General features: G+C 31.9%; 1 protein-coding gene across 7 annotated transcripts in view; it reads right to left on the reverse strand.

Annotated features, from left to right (window-relative positions):
* LOC114333341 (sestrin homolog) overlaps positions 1-23,526 on the reverse strand; it is a 388,509-nt gene that overhangs the window by 28,170 nt on the left and 336,813 nt on the right. The window lies entirely within an intron of this gene.

Genomic DNA, 23,526 nt, shown 5'->3' on the forward strand with positions numbered 1-23,526 from the left:
AAAAAATTTAAAACTTTTTTGTTTATTTGTGAAGCATAACGTAAACAATTAACGTAAAAAGTCTTATTTTTAAAAATTCTTGTAGTTGATGCACTAACAAAAAATGACATGTGAAATTATCAACAAAAAAAAAGAATCTAAAAACATAAAATTGTAATATTTTTCGATATAAAAAAATTTGGGAGGTACACCCAAATTTTTCAAGGTATACACCAACAACTCCAAAAAACAAACCAAATAAGATTTTGTTTAAAATTTATCATCAAACTTCGGAGATATGTTTATATACACATTTGTCAAAAAAAAAAACGATAAATCGATATTTTTTGATATATTTTCGCTTAAACATAAAATATTTACACATATGATTGAAGGGTTTCAAAAAAACAAAATGAGACTTTCTAAATTAAAATGAAAAAAGTTTATGCCATAATTACAGGGGAATAGCGCTACTAAACGTTGCGTATAAAATACTTGCAGTACATATAAAAGACAAGATAACACAAAAGATAGATAATGACATGGGAAAATATCAATGTGGATTCAGAAGAGGACGCAGCACAGTGGATCAAATTTTCCTGCTACGTGAAATACAAGCGGACAGCTACGAATACGGAGATGTACAGTGGCCCTATTCACCGACTTGAAACAAGCTTGGGACAGGGTAAAACGAAAAAAAATATACAAGGCAATATGTGAAATTAGAATTAGTGAAAAATTAGTACAAATGATAAAAGTGACACTCAGAGAAACAGAGAATAGGATTAAAATAGATGGAAAGGAAAAAGGAAACAGATAAGTTTAAGGTCAGTGAAGGGCTGCGACAAGAATACCCACTGTTGTCATTGTTGTTCAGTATCCTTCTTGAAATTGTCATTAGAGAAGTCGAAGTTGAAGTTAACAGGACACAACTTGTATATTAACGAAAACACCAATGCTTGGCATTCGTTGATGACATAGTACTGATAGCCAGAAGTAAACAAGAAATAAAAGAAATACTAAAAAACCTAGAGGTGATAGCGAAAAATAAAAGGATATGCATAAACCAAGAAAATATACGGAATGGACAAAACGAGAAAAGATACAAGGACAATAGCTGACGATAAGCACAGAAGAAAAAATATGTAAATACGAAGAAGTAGAAAGATTCCAAGATCTAGGAGCAATATTCACTAGGATACCAAATACGAACGAACAAATCCAAGTAAGAATTACGACTGGTTGTATCTTTGCTCTAAACAACTTATTAAGAAGTAAGAACATATCTAGAAGGGTTAAGATAAGAATATATAAGACAGTGATAAAACGTATAGTATTATATTCCAGTGAAACATGGACGATGAACAAATCCGAACAAGCCCTACTGAAACTGTGGAAAAGAAAAGTCCTCAGGAAAATATTTAAAGTAAAGGTATGGAATTGAATGTGGATAAGAAGACTAGATGTAGAACTGGAGACGATTTATGGAGAACCGAATATAGCAGGGATCATAAAATCACAAAAACTGAGATGCTTGGTAGCTTGACACATATCCAAAAGATGCCAAACACGAGGCTTCCCAAAAGAATTTTAACGGGAGGTATAGCATAGCAGGAAAGAAGGAGAAAGGTAGACCGAAAACCAGATGGAAGAAAGATGTTTAAAGAGACAGAAGAACTTAAAATTACAAATTGGAAAATAAAGCAGCAAGGAGGAAAGAATGGAAAATAATGACACCAAATACGACCCCCTACTCCATCCCCTGGAGGTGGGGTAGGGGCTCAATTTAAAATCGTAAATGGAAACCCCCAGTTTTTATTGCAGATTTGAACTTCTTACGTAAAAGTGAGCAACTTTTATTCGAGACATTTCTTCAAATTCTGGATATATGGCGCTATAATATATAGCATATAGAAATATAATAATATAGAAATAGTTTTTCTTGATCAATACACTTCCAGATGAAAAACTAAACATCACGTGTTTAATATTTTTCAAAAACCTACCAAATGACATCCTGTCGTGTTTGGTGGTATTCGACAGGATTTTGGAAAATATTAGGTAAACTTGTGTTTTTTGATTTTTCATTTTAGAGTGTTTTTAGATATATTAAACCATTTCTATAAATTACCTATGGTATCACGATTAATGGTTTTCCGATTATAGCGCCATCTATCCAGAATTCGAAAAATGTCTCGAATAAAAGTTGCTTACTTTTACGTAAGGAATCCAAATCTGCAATTAAAACTGAGGATCTCCATTTAATATTTTAAAGTTACCCCCATCCCACTTTCAGGGGGTCGAGTGGGGGGTCGTGTTTGGTATCATTTGATAGATTTTTAAAAATTATTGAACACGCATATATTTCATTTTTTCGATTCGATGTTCATTTCGCGAAATATTCAACGTTCCGCTAATTTTGGGTTGGGACACCATATACATAATACATAAAGTTGATGAAAGAAAAATAAATATAATATGTAGTGAATTATCATTAAAATTTAAAAAACCTACAAAATGAGACTTTATAAGTTAACAACTTACAGTAGTTCCGGAAATGTAATAATGAATTAAACGAATGTAATTCTCAAAAAATCAAAATAACTACTTTACTTTTTTCAATGCAAGCAAATTCATGTCGAAATAGTTTTAATGTTATTTCGTAATGGGAAAGTACATCACGTCATGTGACACCTCATTTAAAAGCGTTTGAAATACTGATTACAAAAATGGATAATACCTACATGCGCAAAATTTTGGTCAAATACTTTTTAAACACATTCATTTTTTTCGAATCCTGAGAAAGCTAATACGAGAATTTTTGAAAAATTTAAACGCAGAATAAAATACATATTACATTATTACCGAGGGCCGAAAGTCCATTAGAATAAACAAAAGGTTTCTTGTGAATGATATAGGTATTTGAAATTAAAAATCATACTCAATTTTCTCTTCTTTTTCACCCCTGTAACTTATTCAAATAAACATTATAGAAGTTTTCAGGGACTTTCGTCCCTCGGTAATAATGTAATCTTGCATTTTGTGTTTAAATTTTTTAAAAATACTTATTAGTTTTCTCAGGATTATAAAAAAATGAATGCATTTAAAAAGCATTGGACCGAGATTTTGCACAAGTATTACCTATACATTTTTGTAATCACTATCTCAAAAGCTTTTAAATGAGGTGTCACATGATGTACTTTCCCATATGAAGTTTAAAATTTAATTAATTACCATAATTTTATATGTGGATGATTGCATCCCGCGACATAAATGACTATCTATCGTACTCGTGCATAAATACTCACGTCTATCAAACGTGATATAGAATAAACTTATATAATATACAAGACATACATTTCATGCATATAAGACATAGGTACCTTTTTCCATAAAACTCTCGAAAGTAGAATTGGTATTTACTGCATCATCGTTGATTTGTATCGGACGCACTGAAACATCGCATGACTTGTTTTGAATGCTCTCAGAACCAGAGGCGGCTCTAGCCCATGTAGCGCCCGTGTGCAGTCGATGCCCTGGCGCCCTTTGGTGGATGCGCAGTCAAAATGGAATAGTCGAATAGGTACCTACCTAGTACTAGTACATGGGGTATTAAAACTAAGGAATTAATTATTAATTATGCAGATGACAGAACACTGTTGGTTTCTGCTCGAAATTTACCTGAACTAGTTCTGGAAGGTAACTCTTTAATGTCAGAAGTAGAAAACTGGTTCTTGAATTCAAGACTAGTTTTAAATCCTGAAAAACTAAAGCTGTATTCTTTAAAACAAACCGCGGTCCAGACACACCTGACAATATTAACCTAAACGAACATCTAATACCCTTTTCTGAATATGTCAAGTGCTTAGGGGTTTGGATTGACCAAAACTTAGATTTCACATATCATATCGAGAATCTTTGCAAAGAACTAAGCAGAGCTTGCTATGGTTTGAGAATTCTTGTAAAAAATGTTGACATGAATGTAGTAAAGTCTTTTTATTTTTCCAATTTTTATTTGAGAGCTCGATATAACATCATAGTATGCGGAGGTATAGTCTGTTCGTTAAACTCAGACACAACTGGCTAGTGATTTTAGTAAGTAATTTTGCCAATTTTGGTAAAAACAAACAAACGCCGGGAGATACTTTATCGGTTGGCAGTTATCGTTTACAGGTTTTCGCTTGGTATGATATTATTTGTGTGTCTGAGAAAATAAGCGATAACTTTTTTTCTTGACAGACATAAAGGTTAAATAGTAGATACTTATATCCTTTATTTATTTACCGTTTAAACACTGAAATAGTTAGTTTTGCTCGATTCTTTTTTGTTTTTATCAAATTTTGTGTTATGTGGTGAAGTGTAACGTCGTCTAATGGTGCGTATTGCCCATAATTAGCCGGCAAGGTATATAAAGGCATTTTTTACGTTTTGTGACTGCGCCATAAATCGTAAACAAGCGTTAAACAACCGTCAAAGTAGAAAAAGGGGCAAAAAAAAACCACGAAATTGAAAAAAGGTATGAAAAGAAAAATTTTTGAACACAACAGCTCCGAAGTTATTTCAGAAAGTTAACTGTGCCATAATGATGAGTTGGAAGATCTCGTGTCAGATCAAAATGACTTCTGTGTATTGCGGTGATGGTAGCAAAAATACGAGGTATGGTGCAAGTATTCGATATATTGCCAATGGTCTCGTGCCATGTGTATACGACAGGATAGTTCAGAAGGATATATTTGTGAATTCTGCAATACTTAGAATTTTTTTAAATATGTGTAACTTGGTTTCTTATCGTTTTCCGTATATTTGTTTGTCCCTTTAATATTTATATTCAATAAGCTACATTTTCGAAGGTCATTTTTAAGTTCTATTATTGCGCACAGTTATCCGACATATGCGCACCATTAGCCGAATAGGTCAAGTAATTGTGCGCATTACACTCTTTGGAAATTTCACCTCTCACTCTTCTACTGTTCAACCATTCATTAAATGAGGTCACTATTCTTATACCTAAGCCTTTGAAGTATATCTTCAAAAAATTTGGAAACTGAAATGTTTCAAGTTTGTGGAATATCCTGAAGTAACCTTAGGTGCGCACCAATAGCCGACTCTCCCCTACTTTTAGAAAGGAATTGGTTAGATGAATAAAAAAGAACAAACTTGTGATTATTTAAAAAAAAATAATTTATTAACGAATTATAACAGGACACACATACTACAAGATAAAAAAGATAGATACTTTTCGTGCTTTTGCATTAGCAAAATCTTGAATAAATATATCACCTACTTCAATTTTTATTTCATGTTCAATACTTACTAGTGATAAATTTGTCAATCGACTTTGCGACAATGTTGTTATTATTTAGCGACAATTATTTTTAATTTAGAAAATGATCTTTCACTGTGCGCTGCTGTCACTGGCAATGTGAGGTAAATTCTAAGAGCAGTGAACAAATTTGGGAACAATGAAAGTAATTTATTTGTATACAAGTAATTTAAAATATCCAAAGGTGTAGTAGAATCCAATGTAATTTTTCATAATTCGTTTTAAAGCATATTTTTTGTTGAAAAACAAAGTAAAGGACCCGCTCTTTGGCGCTCGGCGCCCCCCAACATCCCGGCGCCCGTGTGCACCGCACACCCTGCACAATAGGTAAAGCCTGCTCAGAACTTAAATTTGATCCAAGATCAGTAGGTCTCATAGTATGATCTATCTGATAAGATGTACCTTGTACATATTTATTATCTTCATTACTATTAATATTATCACTATCACCCAAATTACGTTGATTTTTAAAAAAATAATCAGCTATATTGCGACATTTCAATTTTTTTACTTTTCAAGTTCTCGGTAGAAGCTTCTTTTCGTTTATTTGACATTTTATAACTCTTCGTAAATCACAAACTATTAATATAAAAAAGAAGAATAAACTCAAAATAATATTAATCACTCTAACAATTTACAAACTAAGATCTGTACGAATCAGTATTAGAGATGTTACTTGCATCGATAGACAAAATACACTAATGAATGACTAATAATTAATAAGCAAAGGGTGTTCTTTTTTCCTGGTCAGCAATCGTTTGAACATAATACATTTATATTTTCAGCAAATTAATATAGTTTTGCTGGGCGCGCTATTTTCGAGAGATTTTCGAAGAATCCGTTATCTGCAACCGATTTTATAATTATACGAGGGTGGACATGCTTAGGTATGCGTTCACAGTATATACATACATATTTGTTTAAATATGCTTATTGTAATCATTTTTAATTCTTAATGTATACCTAAGAATTATAAATTACTCATTTCCGAATACACTGGCGTCACTGGCCCGTTTTAGACAAGTCTCATAATAATAAAATATATTTATATGTAATTCATATAATATTGTAATTTTAAAACATGTATAATTATCCATTTGAAAAATCAATGAATGTTTTTGTAATCTTTATACAGTAAAACCTGTCAGTAACGGCCACTAAAAATGAAAGAAACATTGGCCGATATAGAAAGGTGGCCGGTATTGCCAGTTTTTGTAGTCTACTTATAATTGGTTTGGGGATTTTTTAAACTGGCCGTTAGTACAGGTGGCCGATTTTGGCAGGTGGCCAGTAACACAGGTTTTACTGTAGTAAAACCTGTCAGTAACGGCAACTAAAAATGAAAGAACCATTGGCCGATATAGAAAGGTGGCCGGTATTGCCAGTTTTTGTAGTCTACTTATAATTGGTTTGGGGATTTTTTAAACTGGCCGTTAGTACAGGTGGCCGATTTTGGCGGGTGGCCGGTAACACAGGTTTTACTGTATTATAATTAAAAAAAATAAATCACTTGGGTTGAGAGGGGGGGCCGATCGCCCCCATCGCCCCCCCCTGGATCCGCCACTGATCTGACTCATTTATATCGGTAATTCAGACATATGTTATACAGTTTAAAGTAGAAGACCTTAAAATGATATTGCCAATATTTATGAGTTGCGTTCCTGGGACGACTTTACTGAAATATAGTTCATTCGATTACATGAAATCAACCCCAGCTCAATATCTTTCGGATATTCTTGATATTCTTGATTCTCTATAGTGCTTCTGTTCTTTATATTTCCCTTTGTTCTTTTATAATCGTTTTTAGTGCTGTCTCAGCTAAATATTTGTTTCTCTTACTGTTTAATATACTCAATCACCACCTTAAGTATACTATAAAAAATATACACTGGCCGGCACAAAAAACGGCCACCCCAAAAATGGGTAGTATTTGATGTCTTGAATTTCCTAAACCTGTTGTCCGATTTAAGTAATTTTTTTAATATGTTATAGCCTTATTCTTGAACAAAATTTCTGTATAATACTATTGCTGGACAGGTAAACTATCATTGTATACCGGGTGTACCAATCAAACTGTGTTTTATTCTCAAAGTTCACCACACTTTATGGAATATTCTAACATTTATAAAATACTGAAATCAAAACTAAACTATAGCCTCAGGTTTTAATAACATTTTGTTTTTGATTCATTCGCTTTAGCCCAGTAAATAAACGGGAAATTCGGCGATACCGTGTAATTTTCAGGGGCAACTCCGAATTGCATGAAAATTTGGATTTAGGTTCTACTTACCCTCCACTTCAAAGTTGAAATTGTGCCGTTGGTTGCTTTTACTTGGGGGTGACAATCACCCCTTCTCGGTGGTGAAAAAACATACGTTCAAGATAAGACCGGAAATGGATAAATTGACTGGCTTTAAGCAACTTTTGTTCTATAGAGTTTTTTACGTAAGACAATACTTTTCGAGTTATTTGCCATTGAAAATAACTCAAAAAGTAAATATTTTACCGAAAAAAATATTCTTAGCAAAAGTGTAGCTAATAATAAACTCAAAAAAATGGTGTATCAGTTAAGTCTATCAATCAAACAAAAAAGTTGTAGCTCATAAAAAATACGTTCTTATTCGTCTAATTCAAAATCGAATATTTCAAGGTGAAAACATTGAAAAATTAAGCACTTTTCGGGAAAACCCCATTTAAACTTTTTTAAAGTGCTTATAAAAAGTTTTGTTTTAATTGTTAACACAAGTTTTAGCATTAAAAATAAGCGAGTTACGCTCAAAATAAAGTAGGCCCTCTTTTAAAATTAATCGCTACCGCTTTACAAACAATTTACTTAGGTACTATTTTTTGTATGCTCTGTCAGTATCACCGGTTTAAAGTGTTTATTTTTGAAAGAGTTATAATTGAGAAAGCTTGAATGGGTTACTAATCATAAGTGTATACAAATTTTGAACAGCCATATATTAACAATTTTTTGTTCTACGGAGAAACAAAATAAACTAACATATTTATGATAGCAAAACCTACATTTTTTTACTCTTTAAGATTTTTCTTATCACTAATACTTTTTAAATTATTTTGAAAAAATGAAATTTTTCAAAAATTTTTAGAAAATTTTTTTTACTATAAAACCAAATGTTTTTAAAAATAAGCACTTCAAACCAATCAAATTTACAGATCATATAAACAATACACATACAGTTAAAATAGATGGTAAAGCCAAACGATTAATTTCATTTAGGGTGCTAAATAGGGGGAGGTTTTCACGATTTTTTTTTACCAAAAAAAAGGGACCAACTTTTTTTTTTCAGTGTAACTCGTTTATTTTTGATGCTGTAAACTTTTGTAAAAAACAAATAATAAGCTTTTTTTGATGCTTTAAAAATGTTAATAAGGTTTTCCCGAAAAACGCTTCTTTCTTCGGTGATTTCGCGTTGAATTATTCGATTTGGAATTAGACGAATAAGAACGTATTTTTCATGAGCTACAACTTTGCTTCTACTCAATTTGTAGACTTTACTGGTACAGCATTTTTTTCGATTTTTTATAGGCTACACTTTTGCTAAAAATATTTTTTTCGATAAAATATTTACTTTTTGAGTTATTTGGGAAAAACGGTCTGAAAACGTAGTTTTTTTGTCGAAAAATCAACATTTTAAATCGCGAATAACTCGAAAAGTATTGACTTAGGCAAAAAACTTTATAGAACAAAAGGTGCTTAAAATAAGTCAGTTTATCCATTTCCGGCCTTATTTTAAACATACGTTTTTCACCCCCCGAGAAGGGGTAAATGTCACCCCCCAAGTAAAAGCAACCAACGGCACAAATTCAACTTTGAAGTGGAGGGTAAGCAGAACCTAAATCCAAATTTTCATGCAATTCGGAGTTGCCCCTGGAAATTACACTCCAAAACGGTCATTTATTGGGCTACTTATGTTGGATAATTAAAATGTTAGGTACTTTAACAACTAGCCATGTTCTTAATTAATACAGGGTGTTTCTAAATAAGTACGGCAAACTTTAAGGGGTAAATCTGCATGAAAAAATAATGGCCGTTTGCTTTATAAACACATGTCCGCAAATGCTTCGTTTCCGTGATACTGGATGTTGAATTATTTTCTTACAAACTGACGATTTATTTATTGCTCTAAAACCGGTTGAGATATGAAAATGAAATTTGGTGGGATTTAAGATACAGTTATTGCATATTTTTTGACATGCAATTAAGAATTTTATATTCTCCACTGGCGCGCATACGGGTAATATGACGGGTATTCTTACCCGCATGCACGCCAATGGTGAATATAAAATTCTTAATTGTATGTCAAAAAATGCGCAATAACAACCTCTTAAAACCTGCCCAATTTTATTTGCATATCTCAACTGGTTTTTAGAGCAATTAATAAATCGTCAGTTTGTAAGAACAAATTCAACATCCCGTATATCGGAAACGAAGCATTTGCGGGCATACGTTTATAAGCAAACGGACAATATTTTTTTATGCAGAATTATTCCTTAACCTTTGTCGCACTTATTTAGAAACACCCTATATTAATGAAGAACATGGCTAGTTGTTAAAGTAGCTAACTTTTTTATTATTCAACATAAGCAAATGAATCAAAAAACAGAATGTTAAGAAAACCTGAGTATTTATACTCAGTATTTTAATCACCAGTTATTAACCAGTATTTTATAAATGATAGAATATTTCACAGGGTGTGGTGAACTTTGAGAATAAAACACAGTTTGATTGATACACCCGGTATACAATGATAATTTACCTGTCTAGCAACAATTTTAATACAGCAATATTGTTAAAAGATAAGGCTATAAACTACTAAAAAAATCATTAAATCCAACAACAGCTTTAAGAAATTCAAGACATCAAAAATTACCCATTTTGTGGGGTGGCCGTTTGCCGGTCAGTGTATATAAACTTGTACATATAATATATTTATATTATTTATATATAAATATGCTTTAGCATAATATGTTATCCATTCCCTTTTTTCAGGAAAGGTTTGTAGATGGTTGAACAATTTATTTGTTAATGTCTAAATCATATTATTTATCTCTTGATTTGCTGGGTTTATTGACTAGCTTTATTAACTTCTTTGTGTATATTTCTATGGCTTCTCTTGCTGTTCTCGTCTTGTGCTTGTGTGTGAGATAGTATCGATTTGTTTGAACAAGCTGCATGTTTATGTGTCAATAATCTTCAATGACTTTACTTATTCGTGTTCGTTAAATCTGGCAGATATTCTTCAGTTGGTTTGTCTTATATATCTTTCAAAATTCCATATATTTATAATAAAGAGGAAAAAATCAGTATATAGCAAAGAAAGATAAGGCGGCTGCATAATTTGAGATATTTATTTGACTATGTATATGTCAAGTCAACTGTTAATTAATGTCCTTCCCAGTATGTGTGTAACGTGGTTACTGTATAGGATTGCAGTAATTATATCTGTTTATTTTCTGTTAGTCTGTAGAAGACAAAATTCAACCAAAATTGAACAATCTCGCTCCCCAAGGAGTAATTTATTTAGAATTTTGCGGAATAATATTTACAAATTTTTAAAAAGCCTTTGACAACATTAGTAATAAATATTAAATATTTGTTTTTTAAACAATCGGAGCTACTATTACTAAAAATATTTACACAAAATAGCACAGCTGTAAATTTATTCCGCTGTTATCTAAATATTATCTCATATACTTTTACAAAAATACAGATTTCAACATCTTATTTTTGTAACATTTAAACTCGATACCATTTTTATTTTGTCGCTATTGACCTTTCGGGATGGAAAAATGCAAGAAAATATCAAGTTAAATTATTGGCTGCAAAAGATATCGAGCTCTGATAAAAAATTTAAACAAAGTTTAGTATAAAACAATCAACAGCATAATTAACTGTAGAATAGACGAGATAACTCTATTGTTCAAGAACATGTAATAGCTATCATTTTTTTTTATACAAGCGACGATATGGCTTCGATAGAGGTAAATTATTATAAGTAGGTATCATTATTTTAGAAGCAAAAAAGAATTAAAGTTGAGGTATCATTTTCTACCTATCCAATCATCTAGTAGAATATTTAGGCCATATTACCAGAGGTGCGAAATATGAGATATTAAGGCTCATAACGTAATAGGTCTGGATCCCGCGTATGAAAAAAAAGTTGATTAATAGCAAGCTGAAAATTTGTTAATAGCTTAAGGCTGTCTAGTCGGATAAACTTTGATATATGGGAACACTGGAGCAGGGGCAGTTTTAATTGTGGAACAGGTTAAAAATTTGGAACGGTCACACCACGAAAACGGCACATTTATTTTGTCCGACAGAACAGACTTAAACTCTCCGAACAGAGATTAAACTCGCAGGCAAAAATCAGACTGCTATTTATCACCTGTCATAATTCCTGTCATTTGACATATTCTACATGTTCCACTCATTAAAACGCCCATTTGTTGAACAATAGCAGTCTGATTTTTGCATGAGAGTTTAATCTCTGTTCGAAGAGTTTAAATCTGTTCTGTCGGACAAAATACATGAGCCGTTTTCGTGGTCGGTCCGTTCCAAATTTTTAACCTGTTCCACAATTAAAACTTCCCCTGTTCCAGTATTCCCATATATCAAAGTTTGTCCGACTAGACACAATTAAGCTATTAACAAATTTTCAGCTTGCTATTAATCAACTTTTTTTTCATACGCGGGATCCAGACCTATAAGGTAAAATTAAGGGTAAGAGATCCATAGGAAGAAGAAGAATTTCCTGGCTGAGAAACCTAAGAGAGTGGTATAGTTGCAGCTCATTAGATCTTTTCAGAGCAGGCGCCAATAAGGTACGGATAGCTGTGATGATAACCAACCTCCAATAGGAGAAGGAACTACAAGAAAAAGAGGAATCATCTAGTGTCTAGTGGAAATGGCATGTGTAGAATTCGGCCACGCCAGGTTTCCTCAACACGACTCTACCTTATCGGCAGAGTCTACGAGAAGTGTACGGTAAATTGAAGCTGTAATTAAAAAAAGAAATATGTATTATTGTGTTTTCAATTTATCGATCAAAGGCAAAATAAAAATTAAATTTTATTTTTTTAAAATAACGCGGGCACATAAATTTGATACACCCTGTATATTGATCTGTAAATATTTATTAGAATTTAGTTTGGATGTAGGTAGATTTCTCTTTTAATGAGCTTTCCGATGAACCATTAAAGACTTTTGTGAATAATTAAAGTGAAAAGGACGATGTATTTAGTTTTAAAATGTTAAAAGATTGTTTATTACGGGAACTATAGAATCTACAGGTAGAGGTAATTATCATTTTCTAGAAAAATGGTTTAAAAGAAAGTTTGGAATTTTAATATCTTTGTTTCAACCCGAGTAAATGTTGTAGGGTTCCCCGAAAGTAATTAGGATGGTAGGAATAATTTTGAAAATGACTGTTTGTTTGTCGAATGGAAAAGAGAAATGTTTCTGATTCTTGGCAATTTGGAAGGGGAAAAGTGGTTTGAATGTTGAGTGAATTTGAAAAAGAAGGCAGTATGTTATTGGCAGCGCTGAGGAGCGGTCGACGTTTTGGTGGATAAGTAGTTAGCAAGTACCAGTGGTTGTTTGATAGTGGAGAATAGTGCTGAAAAGTGGAACGAGAGACAGATCAAATTGAGACGAAATACCTCTTTGATTCTGTATTATTGTGAGAAGGAGAGCAGAGAAGTTTGGAGTTCTGTTTGAATCGAGTACTGGTCAAAAGAGGCTTTGGCTCGTTTTGGAGAATTGGTGCTAGTATGCTGATAGTTTTGAAGCTGGAGAACGGTTAGGTCTTTGATGAGTAGCCTTTAACATAGTCAACGAGGGAGAGCTGTTTTGGGTCACGAGAAGACATCAGAGTGAGTGAAGCAAAAGGTCAGTCAACTTATGTGAAAGATATTTTTATGTTCGGAAACTAAAATTTTGAGTAAAAAGCGTAGAAATTAAAATTCCAATATTTCAAAAAGTAAATAGGAAGTATAGCTAATCTTGTGAATACATAATTTGGTTTTGTTTATTTTGTTGTACCAAAGTCATCGGGAACAAACCGATAAATTGTTTTTTTTTAACTAGGATAAATTTAAGTGGTAAAAATTTCATTCGGACATCTGTGTCCACAGGTTTTTAGATTTGATAGATTTTTAGAGTATTGATTTTTGAAAAATAAAAGACAATTCTGTATGTTTATTTTATATTTGGCTTTATTTCTTTTTCCTATTTTATCCCGATTAGGATCAACTAAGAGATACTGAAACCACGAGAGAAGATAAGTATAACGTAAGATAATTTAGACATTTTTTAATATTATAAAAAGGCACCCTGAGATTTTTTATTCATTTTTATGTATGATTTGCGACAATTAAATAATTAATCAAATAATAATAATTAATACAAAATTAATAAGAAGCAGATCATAACAGTATGTCTTTGTACTCACTTTATAACGCTCAAAAAATTACGGTATTTGGATTTCAATGCATATTTTTTTCATAATTCTCGTATCAAAGTTACGCGTGAAGTTAGTCGTATTGATGACAGTTGGAGAAACATGGGCGACCCGTAGAATTCTAGTGTAAATGTCAATGCAACCGGTACACAAAGAGTATATATCAGAAGGCTGGAAGAAGCAAAAGAGGAATTGCTGTTCCTCACACCACAAACAATTTTTTAATGCAATGAAAAGTGTTAAATCCAAAAATCTAAAACTTTTTTGGTTGAAACCAACTTTCTGGCGGTAACCTAAATCCGTGCTTTCTACAATTTGCAAAGCAAACAAACGATACAAGAAAGCAGACAAGAGGAAATCTCCAATATGCACTCTTACTTACTCCGTGGCGTTACAACCCTTCGTGGGTTTTAGCTGACTCGACAACATGGTTCCACTATTCTCTGTCTTGAGCAATATCTATCCAAATCTCCACGCCCATGGCTTTCAGGTCTCCTGCTCCTGCTATATTATCTCGCCACTGGAGTCGAGGGCGTCCGCGTGGTCTTCTTCCCATACCAGCCTTACTGTTCTTTGGTCAGAATGTCTTCTGATGTGTCCTGCCCATTGGAGTCTTCTGGACTTTATTTCTTTTATGACGTTGGCGTCTGGGTATAGATGTTCGAGCTTCGTTAGTTCTTATCCTATATTGTTATGCTGCTTCATCAAGCACAGGCTCAAAGATCTTTCTTTCCCAAACACGTAGTCTCTCTTCGTTCGCCTTTGTTACCGTCCACGTTTCGCTTTCATACATCACTACGCTTCCATACATTCCATGCATTCAAGAGAAACTTTTATTTGTTAATGGCTTTGGACAGCTTGGTCCGTTCAATCACCATAAAACATTAATGTACAATTTTAACTGCTAGAATATTCAATACATGTATGTTTTTCAAGATGTTTAAACATTAACCATGACCCTGTTCGTCATGCATGGTCAGCACCAATTGAGCTAGCTATGGATTTTTAAACGAGGAATAACACAGAAACAACTAGGCTGCCTATTTTTTAAATTTTTGACCAATTCTATATTGTAGGAAATTTAATTACGCAACTTTTATGTCAGTACAACTTTTCTCGGAAATGAATACTTTTAAAGTTATAATCAAAAAAGAAGAAAAAAATCGAATTTTTCCTTTAATTTTTGACATTTTGATTATTTAAACAATGTTCCGGACCTTTTTGAGAGGGAGGATAACTGAAATATTATTATTTTATTTATTTTCAAGCAATTTCTGCAAAAACATTTGAGTCACCTCTCAACGTCCATCTCAAAACAGATGCGCCCTGGACTATCAGTGCTATACAGAAACAGTTTTCATGATAAGGTAGGTAGGTGCCTTTCATATCGACTTTGTTAAAACGTAAACGTACAATGAAGAGAATGACAATAGATATAAAAAGGCTAAACATTGTGGACAGAGACATTTTTTTTTCTTAGTTCCGCTTAAAGATTTCCAAATTATTTTATTTGATTATGAAATATGAGCCCTCTACTATTTATTATAATCATGGAAAGATTAAAAAAATACGAGATGTATAACTTGGACCCTCCAAACAACAGTTACCCCTACACAACTTGAAATATTAGATACTCTACGCAGATGATATAGTCTTAATAAAGGACAATTACAACAAGATGCAAAAACTAGTAATATGGCTAGAAGAGATTAGAAGTTAAAAATGACAGTACAATATATACCTAATGGAAAGGGAGATAATAAGTTTTAACGATAAAAATGAAAAGAATAAAATACAAAGGACAAAAACTATATAGAAGAGGTTTCAACATTTGAATAACTACGAAATGTTCTGTCAAATGATGGAATTTTTTTTTAAAGAAATCCAACAAATACGCTAAATAAAACCATACAGGGTGAGTCATGAGGAACTGTACATACTCCTACCTCATATAGAGGCTCCTATGGGGAATAAGAAATGACCATTAAAAAGTGTCTGCTCCCATTGTTTAATAATATACAGGGCGAGTTTCGCATTTTGACAGAAATTTGTATTCGTCATAATTTTTGAACGGTCAGATCGATGTGTCTCTTATTTTGGCCAATCGTTACACTATTACCACCTAATCAACTAATTTATTCAAACTAGAAAAAAATCAGGTCCGGCTTTAAAAAAATTAGTTCGTTTGGGTCTTAGAAAAAATTTCACCCTGTATACGCTTTTTGAAAACTCTAATATTAATTTTACAAATTAGACAAATAGGCAATTAAAATGGCATATTTATTTTTTTCCGCACACGATTACTTAATTTTTTATAAAAAAATCAAATTTCACTACGAATTAAAAGTTTGGTAATGTGAACCATGTATTTAAAAAAAAACAACTTTAATTACAAAAATTAATTTTTTTTGCACAAATAAGTAATTTATGTTACCATCCAATCAACTGATTTATTCAAACTAGAGAAAAATCAGGTTCGGATTTAAAAAATTAGTTCGTTTTGGTCTTAGAAAAAATTTCACCCTGTATACGCTTTTTGAAAACTCTAATATGAATTTTACAAATAAGACAAATAGGCAATTAAAATTGCATATTTATTTTTTTCCCCACACGATTACTTAATTTTTTATTAAAAAATCAAATTTGTCAAAATCGGAATTTTAACCTAAAAATGAAAAAAAAATGAACTCACGGTTTAACTCGCTACAACTCTGTTCCATTTTAATATTTTTTTCTGAAATTTTTACAGCACATATCTCTTACCATTGTGAAGACTATGAAAATTGTTGTAGACTTTCAGTCTTCTTCTTGTAAAAGTTGCAAACTTGTAAATCGCAAAAATTAGGTGGAAAAATTTAAAATTTATCAATTTGATCACGTCTATGTTAAACTATAGAGTCCAAAAGAAGTGTTATGGGAAGTTTTAGATGTAGACGTGTTATAGAAAAAAAAAAAAAAATGGTAAAACTTTTAATTTTAAGAAAAACGATGTTTTTTTAAATTAATTTTTGGAAAAAAAGTTAATTTTTTTAAATCTATGCAAAAACTTTTCCAAACTTTTTATGCATAGTCAAATTTAATTTTTTAATAAAAAAATAAGTAATCGTGTAAAGAAAAAATAAATATGCCATTTTAATTGCCTATTTGTCTTATTTGTAAAATTCATAATAGAGTTTTCAAAAAACGTATACAAGGTGAAATTTTTCCTAAGACCCAAACAAACTAATTTTTTAAATCCGGGCCTGATTTTTTTCTAGTTTGAATAAATCAGTTGATTGGGTGATAACATAAATTAAATATTTGTTAAAAAAAAATTCATTTTTGTAATAAAAGTTATTTTTATTTTAATCTATGGTTCACTTTACCAAACTTTTATCATAGTCAAATTTGATTTTTTTTATAAAACATTAAGTAATCGTGTAGGGAAAAAAATAAATATGCCATTTCAATTGCCTATTTGTCTAGTTTGTAAAAATCATATTAGAGTTTTCAAAAAGCGTATACAGGGTGAAATTTTTTCTAAGACCAAAACGAACTTATTTTTTAAATCCGGGCCTGATTTTTTTCTTGTTTGAATAAATCAGTTGATTGGTGGTAACATAAATTAAATATTTGTTCAAAAAAAATTAATTTTGGTAATAAAAGTTAATTTTGTTAAATCTATGGTTCACTTTACCAAACTTTTAATTCATAATCAAATTTGATTTTTTTATAAAAAATTAAGCAATCGTGTGCGGAAAAAAATAAATATGTTATTTTAATTGCCTATTTGTCTAATTTGTCTAATTTGTAAAATTTATATTAGAGTTTTCAAAAAGCTTATACAGGGTGAAATTTTTTCTAAGACCAAAACGAACTAATTTTTTTAAAGCCGGACCTGATTTTTTCTAGTTTGAATAAATTAGTTGATTAGGTGGCAATAGTGTAACGATTGACCAAAATAAGAGACACATCGATCTGACCGTTCAAAAATTATGACGAATAAAAATTTCTGTCAAAATGCGAAACTCGCCCTGTATATTATTAAACAATGAGAGCAGACACTTTTTAATGGTCATTTGTTATTCCCCATAGGGACCTCTATACGAGGTAGGAGTATGTACAGTTCCTCATGACTCACCCTGTATAACGAAAAGAATGAAATATACAACAATACTAAATTACTAGTATATAAGACGATTAAAACATACCAATAGTGAAATATGCAAGAAAGGAAATTAAATGCTAACGAAATGAAAGTATGTATTGAGGAAAATAACACAACACCAGAAAAGACAGAATCAGAAATGATCAAATATGAAAACAACTAATAGACCACGAATCCATAATAAGTACAATAAGCAGAAACAATTGAAATGGTTTGGGTATGTACATAGCATGGGAGAAGAAAGATCGCCAAAGAGCATATTAGAAACTAAAAAAAAAACAAAGAAACGAGAAAACGGTCAAGAAGAAGTTGGATAAATGCAATTATAAAAGCAGGTAAATCCAGAGGGATGAACTACACAGAAATGAAAATGATATTGAGAAACAAAAAGGAATGTAAAAAAAGAATATACATACCTACACAACAAAAAATCCTACACCGCAGCTAGTAAAACGAATTTAAAAGATGAAGAAGAATAATTTCATTTACCTTTTTTACCTACATCACCTTTTGAAGATAATGGATTTTATATTATATTATTATATTGGATAAGTAAACAGTTCATTTAAAGATGGTGTCAAAATTTCTTTTCTCCGTCAGACGATATAATGACGACTGTTTCCCTCTGTTTAACACCACAAGTTACGAAACAATATTTTGTTACAATAATACAACAATGGAATGTAAGAAGAGATATTTTATATCTTTTAGCATATAATTAACCAAACAAATTAATTTAATTGCTGTTATGTTTGTTACATGAACTCGCATGTTTTTCAAAAATATGAGTCAACCACGTGTGTATTTGTTGAATTATATCACAATTTTGTAATGGGATGTTATTTTTATAGCTATATTATAGATTAGATTCTGACTGTAGCTTTACATCGGATACATATTATGTAAACAAGAAACACAGCCATTCAATGCACTTACGAGGTCGATTTCAAATCTTTGCATAGTGAAAACAAACTGGTTATCAAAAAAGAAATACAATATGGCAGCTGTGAGAAAAATAGCGATCAAGATATAAGGTGAATTTACATTATTTATTACTTTATACATATTTACTTTATAATGCCACAATAAATTAACTTCAGAACAATATGAAGTGCATTTAAATTAGCTGAAATGTCAACGACTTAAAGGCCCCGTTCACATGACAAGCGCTTAACGCGCTTTTTAATAATGCGCGACTATACCTACATACATTTTATTTTTACTAAATAAAAGGCAGATATCGAGCACTGAATTTTATTTAATCTTGCCCAAGTATACTTTCGCTCCTAGAGCATCTTCAGTGACATTTCGTCAAAAAAGTAAGGTATCCTCGAATGTCATTAATAGGGCTTTTCATCGATTGTCATTTGTTTCGAGCTTCTGTCACGTGCCACATAATATTAATATATCTACGTCATACGTCTTTGGTTTGTATCATTGGCAATACCAATAACGTATGACGTAGATATATTAATATTATGTGACACATAACAGAAGCTCGAAACAAATGACTGTGAATGAAAACCCTATTGTCTGAGTGGTGGCAACCTACACATTAATTCACATACATATAACAAATACTTAACTACACTAAACGATGGACAAACAGATAAATTTGAGTGCCGGTAATTTTGGTATAAAATAGAACCCTGATTATCCGTGCTCCTCGGGACGGGGGTGGTATGGATAATGAGTCTCTCTTTCGTCATATAGAGTTTCCGTCAAGTGATTTACGATGACGCTATTTTGATAAAACCTCAAAAATGCAACTTGAGTACTAGAAAATCATAGCACGGATAATCTGCAGCACGGATAATCCGCAACCCGGATAATCGGGGTTCTACTGTAATACCTACACATAGTGTTTTTATTTGGGTAGTTATACCTCTACATTTTGAAAATAGAGGTATCTACAATGAAAGATGCGATGGAGGTACCACTCAGAATTAATGACATTCGAGGATACCTTGTAAGCGTCCGAAAGCAAGCACATAAAACCAATTAGGTACGTGTCAGGATGTCTGAGGGATGTCATCTGGAGAAACAAAGATATGACGCTGAAAGGGAAAGTACGCATATACAAATCATGTGTAAGACCGATCATGACGTACGCGATAGATACAAGATGTGACACCAAGCAGAAACCAAGCAGAAACCAAGAGGATACTGAGAACGTCAGAAATTTTAGAACTAGTTTTAGGATTTAGAACAGTTTTACTGTTTTACATTAATTTGAAAAAAAAAGGAAAAAGATTGTTTTTTGACATCAATTTGTTTATAAATAAAAATGGCCGCCAGATCCTACTCAAGAAATAGTTACAATTTGTTCTTATAGGTAATACCTGTCGAAAAAATGCTTCGGTATCCTGGCTGTTGAAGTGTCACGAACAGGGTATATTTTTTCCTTATTACCCTGTCCTATCTTGTCTTCTCTTGTCTCCATTCCAATAACCCCTTTGTCCATCGCCTATCTGTCATTCTGGCTATATGTCCTGTGGTGTTAAGAAGGCTAAATAAAAACTGAATGAAAGCGGCGCAGGATAGACGGGGTTGGAAACAAAAGGAGGAGGCCTATGTCCAGCAGTGGACTTTTGAGCCTGGATGATGAAGTTTTGTTTTATTCTTAAGCTCCTTTTGCCTATTTTTATCTTTAGAATTTGGACTAATTTTTCATCTCTTTGTCAAATGCTTCTATCACCTATTCCTTCTTCCAGTTTTTTATTTATAAAAGCATGTATTATCTTCAGGAATAATTTGAGAACATGATTTAATGATGTTGTTCTGTATTCACTGCAGTCTACGTTTGTATTTTCAGGGATAGCACAAAAGGTGGAGAGTAACTATTACTTTGGTAAGTTCCTGTCTTGTACACTGTGTTAAATAAGTCTACTACAATGTTTAAGGTTTGTTCAATTATTCATTTTAAGCTTTCTACTGGAATTTGATCTGGACCTACTGTTTTACCCGTTTTGTTGTTTTTTAATGCCATTTTAATTTCCTTTTTTAACACCTTTAAAACCCCACCATTTAAAAACAATGCATTGATGTATTTTGTCCATGTCTTTAATTTTTCCTACTTGTATCTTTCAGTATTCTCGGATTTCTTTTTCTATTGTTCTGAGTCAAGTCTTTAATTTTTGTGTGTTAAAACTGTCATGTCTTTTCTGGTATTCTTCTATTTCTTCGCATTGTTCTTTTAACCATCCTTCTTTCGCTTGCTTAATTTTGTATTCTATTTGTTTATCCACTTTTTTACACATCTGATTATCTTTGCGTTTATGCTAACGTCTTTCTTTCATTAAATCTAAAATTTCTTCTGTCATCCATTGTTGCTTTTTGTACCTAATAATTGGTATCACATTTTTTTTACATTTATCTATTACTATCTTTATTAGGGCCAATTTCTCATATCGAGTTCAACTCCAGTTTAACCTGAACTTCTAGTAAACGTCAGTTTAAAGTCAAAATCGTCTTTCTCAATTCACGATCAACCGATGGCAGTTTAAACTTGAACGATCCTTGAACGGTGGAATTCGGCCGTTTAAAGATTTCAGAACTAAGTTCAGATGATTCCATGGACTACGCATGCGTTGTATTAACACGAACCGCTGTCATAATATAAATATATCCTATTTTATTATATTAAGCCCAACGATAAACGATAACATTATTTTTGTTTTTATAATATTTATTTATAATTATTAAAATGACTATTTGACCATAAATACTTAAATTTAACTTTATTCAAAAACAGCATAAAAATGGTAGTTCAAAATGGCGACAGTTTTTTACCTTTTGCCATCTATTGGCATTTCTCGAAAACTGTAGAACGAGCGCTGACATGAACGGGCAATGAGAAATGCATTTCAAACAAAACCACAGATCACGGGTGAACCTGGTTCAACTGAACCATAGATTAACGCAGGTATGAGAAATCGACCCTTAATAGGTAACGATTTTGTCTCCCGTTCAGTATTTTGCAAACTATGTTCTTTAAATTCAATAATCCATTATTGATTTCAAAAGTGAAACACAATTTAAGAAGAATTGGAAGTCTCACAACAAATAAATAAAATAAAACATAAGTATTACTAATTGAATATGTGCTTAATTTCCAAAAAAATAGTTTCAGTACCATAATCAATTAGTTCCCTCTTTTAGATAAAATCACCGCAATTTTCTCTACCCTTCTTTAATTTATTACAGCATCCTGTGCATACCTATACAATCTCTCTTCTAAAATAGCACTACATGCGGGGCTTCTGAACATGACCCTTGCTGCTATTATGCCCATAATTGGATTTAAGATTAAAACCTAAATTCAAACAAAGGCAATTACGTTGTCACTCGCTAAGAGACACCCCAAAACGCCCAAGAGGACGTCTCCGCTTAAGGAGGGTAAAATGGAATCTATTTTTTTTCGAAACATTGGAACATTGCGTGGTCCTTTGTTAAAATCTTTTTCTTAAAACGTCACGTCCATTCATTAGCGTCTCAGGAGTGTTTGTATTTATTCTGGTTTCTTTGCGGTGAACGTCATATTATTATTCTTTGTGCGTAAATTTTCCCAGCTTCGGGCGCTATTTTGATTTTGTAATTAATTGTTTCTGGAGAATATGGTGCAAAATGGAGCTGTGAGGGAGGAGCCCAGCAAAATAAGCAGTATGTAAATTAAGATGGCTGTGGAATCACAGACTCAACATTTATTTATTTTCTTTTTGCTTATTTATTAATAGCTGTCATGCTGTCATATTAGACTGCCTGACATATTAAATCAATAATCGATTAATGTATGTTAAAGAAAAAAATCTGCAAAATACTGAACGGGAAACAAAATGGTTATCAATGAAGACAGCAATAAATAAAAGTCAAAAAAAAATTGTGACACAAACAAACCAGATACAAAAAGAAACAATGGATGACTGAGGAAATTTTAGATTTAATAGAAATACGTCAACCTAAAATATAAAATACTCAGATGCACAAAAAAGTGCAAAAAAGCGGAAGAATATTGGTTAAACGAACAATGCGCAGAAATAGAAGAATACCAGAAAAGACATGATAGTTTTGACACACACAAAAAAATTAAAGAATTAACTCAGATCAATAGAAATAGAAAATTCAGAATACTGAATTATAACGAAAAACTGAACTGAATATTGACGAAAAATTAAGCAGATGGATAGAATACATCAACGCGCTGTTCAAAGACAATAGAACAGAACAGAACAGATATAAGTATACATAGAAGATTGTGTGGTTTTACAGATATTAACAAAGGTAATTCAAATAGGATTTGAATTTCAAACAGCAAAAATGACAAAGCAGTAGGTCCAGATCAAATCCCAGTAGAAAGCTTAAAATGCATAAATGATGTAACCTTGGAAATATGTTGGAAGATTTCTGTTGTATGTTCAGTTCTTAGAATTTGAAAATTTTAACTCTACTATATCGTAGCGACTTTGCTTTCAATTGTCTTATTTAAAACAGAGCATCTTTAAATCGTATTCCGGATCAGAAATAATGCTCTAACAGTTCATATTCTGCCAATATAATTACTGTCACTTTTCTATTCAATCATAATCTTTGCA

This window comes from Diabrotica virgifera, chromosome 2 (genome assembly GCF_917563875.1).
Source record: "Diabrotica virgifera virgifera chromosome 2, PGI_DIABVI_V3a".
Classification (NCBI taxonomy): domain Eukaryota; kingdom Metazoa; phylum Arthropoda; class Insecta; order Coleoptera; family Chrysomelidae; genus Diabrotica; species Diabrotica virgifera.